Source organism: Camelus bactrianus, chromosome 2, assembly GCF_048773025.1.
Source record: "Camelus bactrianus isolate YW-2024 breed Bactrian camel chromosome 2, ASM4877302v1, whole genome shotgun sequence".
NCBI lineage: Eukaryota > Metazoa > Chordata > Mammalia > Artiodactyla > Camelidae > Camelus > Camelus bactrianus.
In genome coordinates this window covers 62,124,606-62,140,599 of record NC_133540.1, presented here as the reverse complement: position 1 = coordinate 62,140,599, position 15,994 = coordinate 62,124,606, and positions in this window count along the sequence as shown.

The following is a 15,994-nucleotide window of genomic DNA, read 5'->3' as shown; positions in this document are numbered from 1 at the left end:
AACCATGGAACTTCTATTTTTTTCTCTTTTATACTATTCTAATTACATGGAATAATGGTTTTCCAATTGGATTCAAAAGAACCCTGGGTTCCAAAGGCAATTCCTTGAAATAAATTTAAAGTAACCCATTGCAAGGAAATATTAATTTATATCAGGATTAATTTATATCAAAACTCATCCTCACACCACAGAAGAATCTCAGGGCCCAATAAAAGAATGTAGAACAGTTTCATAATTTCAGTTGATGACACTTATGTTAGAAACTCAGTAGCTGAGGAGTTTTCCTTGTTTGAAAATAATGTTTTTAGAAAGAGAATTTGTCCTTTCCCTCCCTTTTTTATTCGTCCCCTCATTCATTTAACTAATATTTACTAAAGATGTACCACGTGTCAGGAACTATGACAGTAATTGGATATAGAATGATGAAAAAATAGGAGAATTATCTGCCATTAAGATGCTTAGGGTCTGGTGAAGGATTCAGGCATAAACAAATAATCACATAAACCTATTCATAGGATTAAAGACTGAGATAAGTGCTATGAAGGAAAATACAGGAAGCTGTGGCAGAAAAGAAGGGGACTTGATTTAGGTTGAAGATCAGGGAAGGCCTCAGTAAGGATATGATACCTAAAGGAGAAGTAGGAGATAGCCATGGGTAAAGTGATATAGGGAAGAGAATGTGCAAAGGTCCTGAGGTCATATTTGCCTGAGAAATATTTTCTGAGAAAACATTTGCCACAATATATGAAATACGTATGCTTTTGCAGGATAGATTGTCCAGGAAGCAGAAACTGAGACGGAATATTTATTAGAAAGTGCCTTTAGGATCCATCCCTGTGGAAGACAGGGGAAGGGTTCAGGATTTGGCTGAGGGAGAAGTCCATTTGCAATACAGACCCAAACAACAGCTCTGGCTGACCATGCAGGGAGTTCTAGAGGTCAAATGACATGCAGGTTGGTCTCCTAGTGGGCCAGAATGGCTGGACCTTTGTAACCGTATATCCATCACATCAGTCTTTGGATGTAAGCCACTATGGTAAGGGTATGACTTTGGGCAAGGTGGCTCTGCAGTGATGCCATCCCTGAAGGACCTGACAGTTGAAGGCTCTCTGCTAGTAGCACTTCCGGCAGCTGAGGTGACAAGCCCCTCCTGGAAAGGGGATCTGGACAGCACATCTCCACGTTCATCACAATGTTCAACATTACAACAAGCTTTTACAAATCAATAAAAAGAAAAATAACTCAACAACCAACAGAGTAGAAGACAAAAGGGGCAATTCACAGAAAAATCACAAGTTGTTGATAAACATAGAAAAATATGCTCAACTATTGTTATCAATAAAGAAAAATGCAAACTAGACTGAGAAGCCTTTTTGTTTCATTGTGCATTGCATCGGCAAGAGTTTAATGTTGGTGATACCCATCGTAGATGAAGGTGAAGCTGCTCTGCCTCTCGTCCTGGGATTCCTGAACAATGGTCCCTCTCAATGTGATACAGCTTCCTCAGTGAAGGAGCATCTCTGTTAGATCGTGGACCACAGTTTTCAGTAACTAAGGTGAATTTCCACACTGGGTGTGGGGAGAGGGAAATTAAACTGTTAAATGGACTGATTCATTTAACTTTCTCCATGGTCCATGGGAAAAGTAAGCAGAAAATTCTATAGGGGTTCATCATAAAAAAAATCTCAATTTCTAGCCTTCTATTCTGAGTCTTAGCTATTTTGAGGTGACAAGTTATAATTTTTGTTTATTTATCCAAGAAAGTACTTATCTGTGTTTATGTATACACTAATAAACACAGAGAAAAATCTGGAAGGACATCTTTGAATAGTATTTTTTTTAATTGTCATTGTTACAATAGCATGTATTATTTTAGTATTTTTTAAAAGCTTTAGATGCTCTTGGAGCAAACATGATGCCTTCCAATATAATAAGCATTTTCTGAGCCCCCCAGTATCTAACCATTTTCAGAGTTTCATCCTACCCCCAATGGACAGTCTCTTTTTTATGAGCGTAAGACACTCATTAAGAATCACCCCTGCTGACCTCCCCCTTCCAGAAAAATTTAGGCAGAAAGAAAGCAAGGGAGGAAGATAGGACAAAAGACAGTCCACACTGGATGGACCACAGTGATTAACAAAGAAGAGTAGTACACAGATCATGTAGAGCCTTATTTTCAGGATTTTGGAAATTATCTTAAATGCAGTAGGAACACAATGAGGGATTTTAAGCAGGGGATGTCGTGATTCATCTTGTTTTATAGCTATCACCCTGGTTGCAGTACGACCATTCAATTGGAGGGGTGCAAGTATGGCATCAAGGGTTCTGATTAGGAGGCCACTGGAAGAATCCAAACAAGGTACAATGGGGTCATCGGGAGTGGCAGCAAAAATGGTGGAAAACAGAAGGCTCTCCTGTGATCGCGGAGCTCATAGACAAGGTAGGGAAGCTGAGCCAGGGAAAGATTTCCAGGGTGGAGGAGCAAGAACAAGTCCAGCAGGCAGGAAGACAGGAGAGTCTGAGAGAAAGAAGAAGGCCAAAGATGACTAAATATGGAGGGGAACTGAGAACTGTGAAGCTGAGAAAGAATGAACTAAAGACAAAATGGAAAAAAAGTTGGGAAGATGGGTGAGGCTGTAGTTTGGAGGCCGTAAAACAGTGGTGGTGATCTGTATCTTTGAGCACCAAATAAAAAAAAAGTTGAAATGATTGTGTACTTTAAACAAAATTAAATGTTGTATCTTTAAAAATTTTTTTATTAGGAAAACAAGTGTCTGCTACTATGTTTAAGCAGTTGGATTATTTTCCTGTTATTGGAGTATATCTCTTTTATCACAAAATATTAAAATTATATAACATCTGCTCAGTGGTGCCTGGTGCGATGCAGCACATCTGGAGAGACTTTCTAATCAAGGAAGATATTTCTGAATCTAGTTTATTGTATCTTTCTTGACTTAATTTCCAAGCTACTTAATTCTATAATACACTTTTTTCTCCTAGAGACACTTAATATTGTATTCTTTAAGATAAGGGATTTTTTTCCTATTGCAAATGAGATAAACAGTAATACCTCTAACACAAAGAATGACTTAATTAACATAATTTGAATCAAAAGTCTTTCATGGCAGTAGCCATAATTGGAGTTACAAATATTGTGGAATAAATGACTCTCCTCAGCCCCATCTGGGGTTCAGGTTAGAAGATTCTCCAGGAGAGGTCTCCTAGGATCTGGACTCTCTAAGGACCTGGAGCAAGGGAACAGCAATTATCCCTCCTAATCATGCAAAGAAAACCAGCATCATCAGAACCATTCATGGGTCCTGTGTTCCCCAGCCCTTCTCATAGAAGACCAATCAGGGCTGAAAACTTCCTGTTGGGCTAACATCAACAACAGATACTCCTTACGTACTGGACCAGCCAGAGGTTCCATCAGCAATGGCCTGTGGGCTGAGCTGTCTAGTACTGAATTTGGCCTCATCTGAAGGAGGGCAAAGGGGACTGAGTAACAAGTTAAGAGAAGGCTTTTCCCACAAAGTCAAGCAGACCATAAGCTACCCCTAAATCTCTGTTCACCACCTTTCAGGTTTCAGAAGAAATGAGTATGTAATGGTCTTTGGTGATCTTTTTAGGACAATACGCAGTCAGCCAGATTGTTAATCTAGCACATTATTCTAGTATATACACTTTAAAAAGCTCTCACCTAATTTTAGTACATATACTTATAAAATATATCTAACCTATTATAACATATATAACTTACGTGGAATGATATTTATTGTATAAAATCTCATTTTAGTCTTTTTCTTTCATATTTTCTCTCTCTTAGAATATTTTTTAAAACTTTAAGTGAAAATTATATTGAAATTATCTAAGTAGTCTGCTCAGATTCTTCTTGGCTGGCTTTGATATTACAGTGCCATCCACTTTATCACAGATACGTCAGGTTTCCCTAGAGAAAATCAACGACTACCGTGTTCTTTAAGAAAGAAAATGCTGATAACTGATTAGTTCCATTTGCTGAAATCATTTTCCTTCTTATTATTTTTGCTCCAGTGACTAAGAAATAAGTTATTTTTTAATAAGATAAAAAAAAAACCCTTCAGAAGTAATACTTAAAAATAACTTCCCATTCACCATCTCCAAGATTACAAAAAGAAAAAAGACATATAAGTAAAAAAATATCGAGGTAATTTTACCTTAAGAAGCTGAATATAGAGATGACAGAACTAAGATGCTTTTTAAATAACTTCTGAAAATCTACACTTTGTCCTTAGCCTGTAAATATAATTATTTCACTTAATTATTATTGGATTTATTTTTTTTACTGGTCATCAGTAAAATTCAAATTTCCCCATCTTAGAAATGAACCTTGAGTCTTTCCTCAGACACTGGACAAGAGAGATGATTGATAAAGCATTCAATCCTGTATTTAAACAAACATTCAAATGAACATTTTCCCTTATTTGCAGCCATTATACAGTTATTTCAATTCCTTTGCCTTTGCTCAAACACTTTCAATAATCTTTTGTTGGAAATGTCATTCAGACCAGGTTACCAGACACTTTAAAAATATCGGTCTCATCATATCATAATGATATCTCATTTTAGACCCCAAAAAGTTATTATCCAGTGAAATCATATGTCCTTTCCCTGCTTCAAATGACCTTCAGCTCTTTTCAAAAACTAAATTACTGAGAGGACAAAAATTTCTCATTATGGAGACTATTCCAAAAGAATGTCGTAGGCACTGAAGGAAAAAGGACAGGAATACCCATAGATGGTTGTCCTTCCAAATCATCTTCAAGTCTCTCAGCTCATTTATTCTTCATGACTTTCTTCAGGTATTATTAGTCCCATATAGGCAAAGAAACTGAATCCTGAAGAAGTCATCTTAAGTCATTCATTCATGCATTTGATAAATAGTATGTGATGTCAACTGGGCCAACACTGGCAGATCAGAGAGCATGTTTAAAGTTACATGGTTAGCAAGGGCCAAACCAGAACTAACTGGAATACAAGTCCAATTTTCTGCGATATCATAATGCCTGTGGCAGATGATATATTCCAAAATATAAAAATCACCAACAATATCTCTCACCCTACACTCTCTAGAAGCTTGCTACTCCCCTGTCAGGAAGTGAAATTGAACTAGAGGTGGAGAGGCAGTCCTCATGGCATTCAAGTCCATGCATGGTTCCAGTTACTGAAATTCCTGGAGCTGCTCTAATCTCTGCCTTTCCAGGAGGTGGTTGCTCAATCTTGCATCAGCTCTGGGAGACTCACTGGTACCTGCCAGCACATCCTTTTTATTGTTCTAGTTTTAGTTACATTTCTGTCGCTTGTAACCAGGAGTCCTCACTTCCTAGAAGGCAAGCGGTTGATTCAAACAAGCAGTGTGAGGATTCAAAGTGTTCAGAGCCCCCAAATTTGTCCCCTATCACACCTCTGTTACCCTCATTGAAGTCAGGGATCACCCTCACATATCTGACTACCCTGCACTGTCTAATCTAACATGAATCCTAAGGCCCCTGTCTATAATCAGCTCCTTATTTCAGAAGAGGAGAATTGATTTGTTTACTGAAGTTTTTTTTCCCCCCTTAATGGTGTTTAAATCATTCTTCATTTCAGCCCCTTCACCATTTCACTGTTTAGTGACTAATTTTTTGGAAGAGTTCTCAAGATGATGTGCATTCTTCCAAACATTATTGTTCATTGTGGTCTAAATGTTTGTGTCCCCAGTGACACAAAATTTTGCCATTTGCAACAACATGGATGGACTTGGAGGATATTATACTTAGTGAAGTAAGTCAGACAGAGAAAGACACTGTATATTATCACCTATATGTGGAATCTAAAAAATAAAACAAACCAGTGAATATAATAAAAAAGAAACAGGCTTACAGATATGGAGAACAAACTAGTGGTTATCAGTGGGGAGAGGGAAAGAGGGAGAGGCAACACAGAGGTAGGGGATTAAGAGGTACAAACTACTCTGCATAGAATAAATAAGCTACAAGGATATATTGTACAGTACAGGGGATATAGTCAATATTTTATAAATGGAGTGTAATCTGTAAAAATTATGAATCACTATGTTGTATACTTGAAACTCATATAATATTGTAAATCAACCTCAATAAATAAATTTTAAGAAAAAGAAAAAAGATTTGTGATGTTAATGACCTTCTGATAACAAAACTTTATCATCTGTATCTGAATATTTATTTGGACTGTGCCCTTTACTTTTTTAAGGTAGGATGAGGTAAAGGAAACAAAATATTTTGTAGAGGAAAATCCTCTCACTGATACCTGCTTTACACTTCTTTATTTCAATTAAAGTTAAATAACTGTAATCAGTATTTAAATGAAAAATCTTCTTTAGTATTATGCTTTGGTATATCTTTGTTCGCTGAGAACCAGGAAGAAAACAAGGTGATCTAGAATTGTAGCCATAAAAGTTTAAAGCTGAAGGGTATAGGTCATCTAACCTGACACTCTGGCTTCACAAATTAAAAAACAGACACAGAGAGGCCAAAGTAACCTTTCCAAGATCTTGATAACTTTTCCAAGATCTCCATACCATAGTCTTTACTCTCTCCCTGTTAGAAAATTATTCATTACTAGGTGTCATTTAAATTCCTCTCAATAGAGTAAGTGTAAGTATATTTTTCCATCTCGTTGATGTTGAGCTTGGCCGTGTAGCTTGCCAATAAAATATTAGCTTCTTAAACTTTAAATGTGTTTGTCTGATTTGGTTTGTCCTCTTGCACCTTTGCCATTCCCTTGTTAGAAACAGATAGTCCAGGTGGCTGCTGGACTTGGATGATGACAACGCAGCACAGCTGAAGTCTAGAGTTCAGTCACACTCGGTCAAAAATATCATCGTGTCCAAGATCAGATCCAAGATCAGATGAAGAGCAGCCAACATGCATATTCATAAGCAAGAAAAATCTTTGCTGTTTTAAGGCACTGAGACACTGAGGACTGTCTTTTATGCAGTCTTATCACAGTGAATAAGCAGATTAATAGTCTCATAAAGGGTTAGCAAAGGTAGAATATTCAAACACTTTTTTCAAATTGTATTGGTTGCAATTTGATTTACATGCATATAATAAAAAAAGTCAAATAACAATGGTTAAATAAAATTGAATTTTACTTCTCAGTAAAAACAGTCTAGAGTTAGGCCATGAGACATAGTTCAGTGATTCTCTGAGGTCTTTAGGTTCTTTCCTGTGCATGGCTCTCCCATCCTAAGGATATGGCCCTTGTCTTAATGGCCCCAAACTAGGAAACCTTCTGCATCCAAGACTCAGAAAGAAAAGTGGGGGGATAAAGAAAAGAATGATATATGTTCTGTCTTTGAAGGAGACTACCTAGAATTTCCACAGAATCTCTTCTGATATTTTACTGGCCAGAACTTAGTTAAATTACCATACCTGGATGCAAAGGAGATGGAAATAAAGTCTTTTAGCTAAATAACAATGTGCCAAGCAAAAATTACAGGGTTCTATTACCAAAAAGAAAGGGAGAATAGATGTTTTGAGGTAACTAGCAGTTTCTGCCATAATGGACAAATATTTGTTGCCCTATAGGAAGTGTCCAATAAATGTTAGGTGGATGACTGACTGAAAATATTAATTAATTTTCATGATCTAAATCACCAAAAGGGAAAAAAGATAATTCACATTTGGTTATGCGATTCATTTAAAATTTGTTTTCTTGTAAATATGATGCTTTATTGTGTATTATAAATTTTTTTGATTCCATTCAGTAAATAGTACTGGGCACTACAACGTGAAAAGCATTGTGCTTGGAACTTTTAGAATCCAGACAGGAAGAAGATACTGTCCCAAGCTGTATGACAGACTTCAGAGACAGCTATTGAAGCAGAATCACTGAGTTTGTAAGCTGTGTGGGACACTTCCTACAAACTAATAGCATTCTACATTAGGGATCTTGGCTTCTATTTCTGAGGACTTTCTTCAGTGTTACTGAAACTTATTCAACCCATTAGGATAACCCAGAACTTCTTGGGATTTAATTCTTTGTGTTTATAAAGAGGTTGTTCTGTGCATTGTATGATTATTCTGTTAATCATTATGTTTAACTGAAGAGATTGAGTTACTTAAAAGCCTTCAATTTATAGTAGATATTCAAAAGTTAAAAATAAATTGAAGTGCAGTCACATGAAAAGATGCTCAACATCACTAATTATTAGAGAAATGCAAATCACAACCACAATGAGCTATCATCTCACACCTGTCAGAACAGCTATCATCAAAGTCTACAAATAACAAATGCTGACAAGAATATGAAGGAAAGGGAACCCTTGTATACTGTTGGCAGGAATATAAATTGGTGCAGCCACTATGGAAAATAGTATGGAGTTTCCTCCAAAAACTAAAAATAGCCTTACCATATGATCCAGCAATTTCATTTCTGGGTATAAATCTGAAAAAAAAAAAACAAAAAAAAAAAAAAACAAAAACAACAACAACAACTAATGTAAAAAGATACATGCATCCTGATGTAAACATAGCAGCATAATTTACAAAAGCCAAGATATAGAAGCAATCCAAGTGTCCATCAACAGACAAATGGATAAAGAAGATATTATATGTATGAAAATAATGGAATATTATATATATAATAGAATATTAATCAGCCATTAAAAAGAATGAAATTCTGCCATTTGCAACAACATGGAAGAGAGTATTATACTTAGAGATATATATCAGATAAAGACACATTTTGCATGTTATCATTTATCTGTAAAATCTAAAAAATAAAACAAATGAATGTATATAACAAAACAGAAACAGACTCACAGATATAGAAAACAAACTAGTGGATATCATTTGGGAGAAGGAGGGGGAGGGGGCAAGATAGGGGTATGGGGTTAAAAGATACAAACTACTATGTATAAAATAGATGAGCAACAAAGATACATTGTACAGCACAGGGAAATACAGCCACTATTTTATAATAACTTTTAATGGAGTATAACCTATAAAAATATTGAATCACTGTGTTGTATGCCTGTGACTAATACTGTAAATCAACTATACTTTAATAAAATTTTTTAAAAATAAAAAAACTAAAAAGTAATTGAAGTGTTTAATAAAAATCATAACAAAATTGTGAATATAGAGAACTGTTTTTAATTTTATTGATTTAGATAAACAGAGTATTAATGTACAGATATTTATCTACCTCCTCTGAATGTGGGGCCATAATGTAACTGGGACCAGATTTACCATTCACAATAAATAACTAGAAAAATGGACTAAATGTAAGAAAAAGTATTTTCAGACATGGAATATCAGGAAGAGTAAAACTATTATTCCTGATATAGAAGAAAAATGAGATGGGCCCTGCAATTACCCTGGCTTTCTGCCTAAAGATATTCCACTCTGTGGCACTGATAGGAGGATCCCAGGCAAAGCACAGTGATTTCACTGAACTGAGGAAACTTTCTCAGCCTGATAAAGGGCCCTAATTAAGACTCAACACTTTCCCTTGAAGATCAGGAACATGACAAGAATGTCCCCACTTTCTCTACTTCTTAATACTTACTGGAGATTCTAGCCAATGCATTCAACAAGAAAAGAAACAAACACCACCGAGATTGCAAAGAAAGAAATAAAAACTCTATTTGCAAGTAAACTGACCATGTACATATAAACAATCTATAAAAAACTATATTCTATAAAACTATTACTTGCTAATAAGTCACTTTAGCAAGTTTCCCAAATCAGAGCTAACATGCAAAAATCAATTGCCTTTCTATACACTGACAACGAATGGAAATATAAATTATAAAACATTTCTATTACAATAGTAACAAAAAATGAAATTTTGAGATAAATATAACAAAATATGTGCAAGATCTGTTTACTGAAAACCACAGAACATTGCAGAGACAAATTTTAAAAGACCTGAATAAATGGAGAAATACATGATGTTTGTGGATTGGAAGATCCAACACTGTTAAAATGGCAATTCTCCCAATATCTAGATTAATCCATAGATTAAACTAATCCAAGTAAAATCCCAACATGCATTTTGGAACAATTGACAAGCAGAATATAAAATTTACGTGGAAATGCAAAGAACCTAGAAGAATCAAGTAATTTTGGAAAGGAAGAACAAAGTTAGAGGACATATACCATTGGACTCTAAGATTTATGATAAACAAAAAATTAACCAAAAGTGAGCTTTTGGTAAGAGAATAGACATACAGATCAGTGGCTATTTGGTTTTCAATAAAGGCATGAAGGTATTTCAATGGGGAAGGGACAATCTTAAAAAATCATGCCAGAACAATTGGATATACATATGGAAAAAAAAAAAAAGCCTCGGCCCTTACTTCATACCACATATCAATATTAATTAGACATGAAACATTGACTTAAACTTAAGAAATAAAACTCTAAAACTTCTAGAAGAAAACATAGGAACAAATGTTTTTTACTCTGGAGTGGCATCAGCCACAAAAAATTGATTAATTGGTGTTTACAAAGTAAAAAAAAAAATGTTAACCCTTTGACAAACATTGTCAAGAAAATGAAAGGGCAAGCCACAGAGTGAAAAATAAATTCATGTTACATATATATGACAAAAGATATGTTTGAAATAAAGAAATTTTTTTGCAACTTATTAATAGTAAGATGAACAACAACCCAATAAACGCAGGCAAATACTTTACTAAAGATACACATGTAGCTAATGAGCCCATGAAAAGAGGCTTAATATCATTAGTCATCAGGAAAATGCAAATGAAAACCACAAATAAGTAACACTACATATCCAGTAAATGGCTGAAATTTAAAAATCTGACAACTTTAAGTATTGGAGAAGATATGAATAGTAATAAAAATTTTCATATGTTGCTGTAGGAAATGTAAAATGGTACAATCATTTTGGCAGAGTTTGACAATTGTTACATACAAGGTACAAACTTTATCGATAACAAGGAGAACTAATTAGCCCTCATAGCCACCACATATAACATCACGTAGAAAGTGGATCTAATAGTAAGGAGTACATTATAACCAAGTAGGAGTGTTCAAAAGTATTTGAATTAGCAAAATGTCTTAAAGAGAAATGTACGGTCCTGTTCTTGTATCTCTTAAGAGATGAAACTGTTATATGGCTCTACAAGTGATAATAAAATACTAATTAAGGACTAAAAAAGTTATAATAATGCTAACAGACCAGGTCAATATATTATGATGACAAGACATAGATGAAATTACTAACTTTCAAAAGACATCATTTTAAGAGAGGTAAATGGTTGCAAAATTTAACCATAAAAGGAAATCACCTTTATGGCTATTATCTTGATTTTTCTCTTGATTTTTAATCTGCTTTAAATTCTACACCCAATTCTCCATCCAATATTCTATCGGTTGATAACCTAGATCCTGTGACTTTGGCTAGTTTGAAAAAGTTTTTTCTTTATTTATCAGGAAAGATTTACCACCTCTGGAAATATTACTTAAATGTAGTATTTCTAAAACCTTAGGAAGATAATCAAATTAAGTATAGTAAAAATATTACACAACAACAAAAGGAGTATGGAGGATGTTAGTCAAAGTCATAATGTTAATTTTTAGAATAAATATAAAGATATTTGTAATAATAAGTTGTATCGTCCTTACATTTGTATATATTTCATCTTCTGTTTAAAGTGTTCAGTCATGCTAACTGTAGAACTGCTGTTTAGCTTTCTAAAGTAAATTTAATTAACCAAATTTACCATCAATTTTAATATATGAGTTTGATAAGTAAAATACATGAATTTAGTAAGATGAAAATCAAGCAAAGTATGAGTACTTTTGGTTATTTGTTCCTCTCCATACACGAAAGTGTCTGGGCATCAGAAGATGTATAATCTATCACAAACACATATAGGAATAACCAGTACATAAAGCTCAACGTTAAACACCTAAACTAAACCCTAGCACAGAACCTGACACAGAGTAGGAATTTGGTAAATATTTGTAGAATGAATAATACAAGGTAAACTGTGAAGAGGGAATTGAATTGCAAACAGATCTCTAGGCGGACAAGCCATGACAAGATTCATAAATTTGTATTTTCTAAGGGCTCCACGTGATGGATAGCAAAGGGAAACCAAGCCAGAATGTTAATATTTTTTTTAATAAATAAAGCACAATGTGACTAGCTTATATTCAGCAAATTACAAGTTAATTGTGATACAAATTAAGAGACAATGAGTTTCGTTAGGAAGAACAAATGCAAGATTCCTAGTTCCAAATCTAGCACTTGCTGGACTGAACTGGAATATACATTTATCCCTTCATTCAAAAAGATGGTCACCATGATAGTGTTAACATGTATATTTCAATGAAAAATTCAGTTTACATTTTTCACATAGTGCTAAATTTCTCTTTGTTTGGAAATCAAGAACAATGCATATTTACAATGTATCTGAAGGTGGGGATTTTTTTCTTATATAATGACATTCAGAGCAATGTTAGTGACTTTCAGTGACTAACTCAGCCTGGAGAAGGACTTTGGAAAGAAGAATATGTTGCAAATATGTATAAGTATACTGCACCTAAAAAGCACACAGCTTTCAGAGATGCAGTTTTGCATCTCAAGGAATATAAGATCCCATAGAGAGAAGAAATATAGTCTTTCTAGACTTTGTACAGACTAATAAAAAACATAAGATCTTGTAAAATGTGTGTTAATTAAAATTTGAGAGACATAATAAAGTTGTTACTTTTCCTAATATTCTGCTCATTGAGAAGCTTGTGTCCCACAGGTTTAGACCTTTGGCACATCAGTTGTTAACGTTTATCAGTAACACTGAACTTTGCCTCCTTTTGACCGGCACGCTTTGCTCAAAAGGATGTCTGTGGTGATCATAATTCAACAGTTCTAAGTATAGTGACTGCTTTGTTTTCAAGAGGTTATTTAGGTCAAGGGAAACTCTGCAGTTGTGTCATTTGATATGGCTCCAGAATTACTCAACATTACCACCGTTGCTGAAATGCAAATTGCCAATATTCTTTTGTTTTCTAGCTACTTCTCTTCCGACTTAAGTCCACATCTTTTTTCTTGGTTACATTCTACAAAAGGCCTCAACAAGTAGCTTTTAGAAATTTATATATTCAGATAAATAATATTTTATTAGATCAAAGGGGCTTAAGTAAAATACTGTCCAATAAAGAAGATGTTAAGGAGGCCCATTCCATTATTAATATCAAGTCTTGTTCATCCCTCACAATACCTATCACTTCTTCCCCCAACTTCCCTCAACCAATACCTATTCTATCTTTCTGGCTTATTTAACGAGAATAGAGGCTTGGTAGACGTTTGTAATTAGCTGTACGATACCATTTTCCAGTTCTTCCTGAATGACAAAATGCCAAATTTATTCAGCGCTGCTATGTGCCAGCTAGAAAAATAATTTCCCAGCCTCTCTGGCAGCCAGGCAAAGCCACATGATGGAGTTCTGGCTAAGGAGGCAGAAACAACCGTGGTGGAGGAAATTTCCTGAAGTTACTCAGCAGTGGCCCCCATTGCCCTCCTTCCTGCTGCCCACAGAGGGGAGGAAATGGGCAGCATTCCAACAGCCACATGGTAGCCTGGGCTAGTGTGGTGAGAAATGATAGAACCAGAGACACCAGATAACCACAAAACAACCATACTAGCCCTGGGATGCCCACTTCCTTGACTCCTTTTCCTTGAAAGAAAAGTAAAACAGTGAGGTTTAAATGCCATGATTAGATTTTTTTCTGTGGCACATGATTAGAACTTGCGTGGCAATTGGATGGCAGCCTCAAATAGGGTCAGTGAGGACAATGTGATGAAGGGACTCATTACAAGGGTGTGAACATGGTTAAGGCAAATTTACACAATTAGCAACTGCAAAGAAGCCTGTTTGGCCTCTAAGTTTAACTAGTGGAGGAAGAGAGCTGTTGTTGGACCCTAGGCTGCTGTAGGACAGGGTATCTTGATGGAGCTATGTCTTCAAGCAGACACGCCCAGCAGGAAGTGAGTGACTCAGGATAACAGTCACCCTGGCCTCACTCTCCATCTGCTCTCTTTTCTCCTGCCGTGTCTCCTATTGGCCAAATTCACCATAAATTAGAGGGCAAAGATCACCTGTTTACATAGTCCATAAAAGGGACACAAAGGCAGGGTGGAGAAGGCTAGAGAGTGAACCTGGAGGGTCAAATGGAAAATGTCCAGCACAACAGCTTATTACTTTCCTGCTTTCAACTCCATTTCCTCACCTGCGCCCCAGTCCACCCCCCAGTTCACTGTTATCTCCTTAAAGTGAAGACTAATATCATTTCCCTCCTTTGCTTAAACCTCTTCAGCACATCCTAGTAGCCCAGCAAATCAAGTCCAGACTCCTTAACTGAGCATGAAAGGAGTCGCCGTCTTGCTCTGTCCCGCTTTCCCAAACCTGTTTCTCTGTAATTCCCTACATGTATCCTATGTTGCCACCAAACTGCAATAATCATCATTCCAAACAGTAGCCCGTGCTTTCCCATTGCATTTGCCTTTATTCCTCCTGCTTAAAAAACAGGGCACTCCTCTTTCTTTCTCCTCTCTGAAAACCTCATCCATATACTGAAGTGTAGCTTATAAACGTATGCTGTGGAACATTTCCTGAACCTTTCGCTGGACATCAACATCCTCCATTGGCTTCTTATCTCACCCAGAGTAAAGGCCAAAGTCCTTCCAGTGCCCTACAGATCCCTACATGATACCATCCCCACCCCCCACCACACACACAGTACCTCTTCATTACTGAAGCTCTCTTTCTTCATAATTCCTGTCTCACTTACTTCATTCCAGTGATGTGTGTCCCTTGCTATTGCTAGAACCACTGAGCCTATGTCTCATATCCTTTACACTTGCCTGACTTAAATGCTATCATCGCCCCCCCAACCCCATCCACATTGCTTATTCTCTGAATTCCTGCAGTTTTCTGCTCACATTTCCAGTGAGGCCATCCCTGATTACTCTATGGAAATTAGAAACCCCTCCCCTCTCTGCCAGCATTCCCCACTCTCTTTACCACAGCACTTATCCACATCCCACTGAGTGGCTGGAAAGACAAGAATAGGGGGATGAATTCAGGAAGAAGTGCAGATAGGCTTGTCTTTGGGGTGGTGGTGTCAAGTCAGAGAGATGAGAATGATAGGGCTACCTGCTCTAGGGTTCCCAATGGAACTCCACTGAAATGTTCTTTTCCTCTTCTGGTTTTAGTAGAGAGTAATGGGTGGTGTAGCAGTGGTCTGATAGGCAATCACAGAACTTTGTTCAAAATTGCAAGTTAACGTGTGGTCTCCTCAAGGCAAATTCACCGATTTAGAGAAGTATGGCATTAGAACTACAACACAATGGGAGAAAGCAGACCAGTCATATTATTCTCTAATATTAAACTTTTAATATTTTATAGAAAGTTGCTCTATTCATAATTTAAGTAAGAAGAGTGTCACGGCCCGTGGCAGAAAAGATGCAAGGTAGTTTTCTCAGCAATTCTTTCAGAAGACTTGGCAAAAAACGAAATAGATATTGGCATAAAGAAATAATATTCCAGTAATAACCCTATTTGAAAGAATAATCCAGATTTGAGAGAATAAGAAACTTGTATTACTTCTTCTCCTACTCACTGTGCTACTCACGGCTTTTCTAAAGATGGTTCAGTGGGAGGGAAAGGAAAGAGACAAAAACACTGTATTTAGCTTGTATCGTTTTTAACATTTGGTCCATCAAAAAACTGATGTTTTCTCTCACTGGGTGATTTTATGGGTTTTTAAGAGATCTTCTGTTGGGGTCAACTGATTTTTCTAGGCAGTCACCTTAGGTGGATCCCTTTCAAGACAGCCCTAGGGATCCATACTTGGTCCATGTGATACCTACATGCATCCTTGACCTACCACATTATTCCACCATAGCCCTGTTTTTGGTTTTTTTTTGTTGTTGTTGTTGTTTTTGCTTC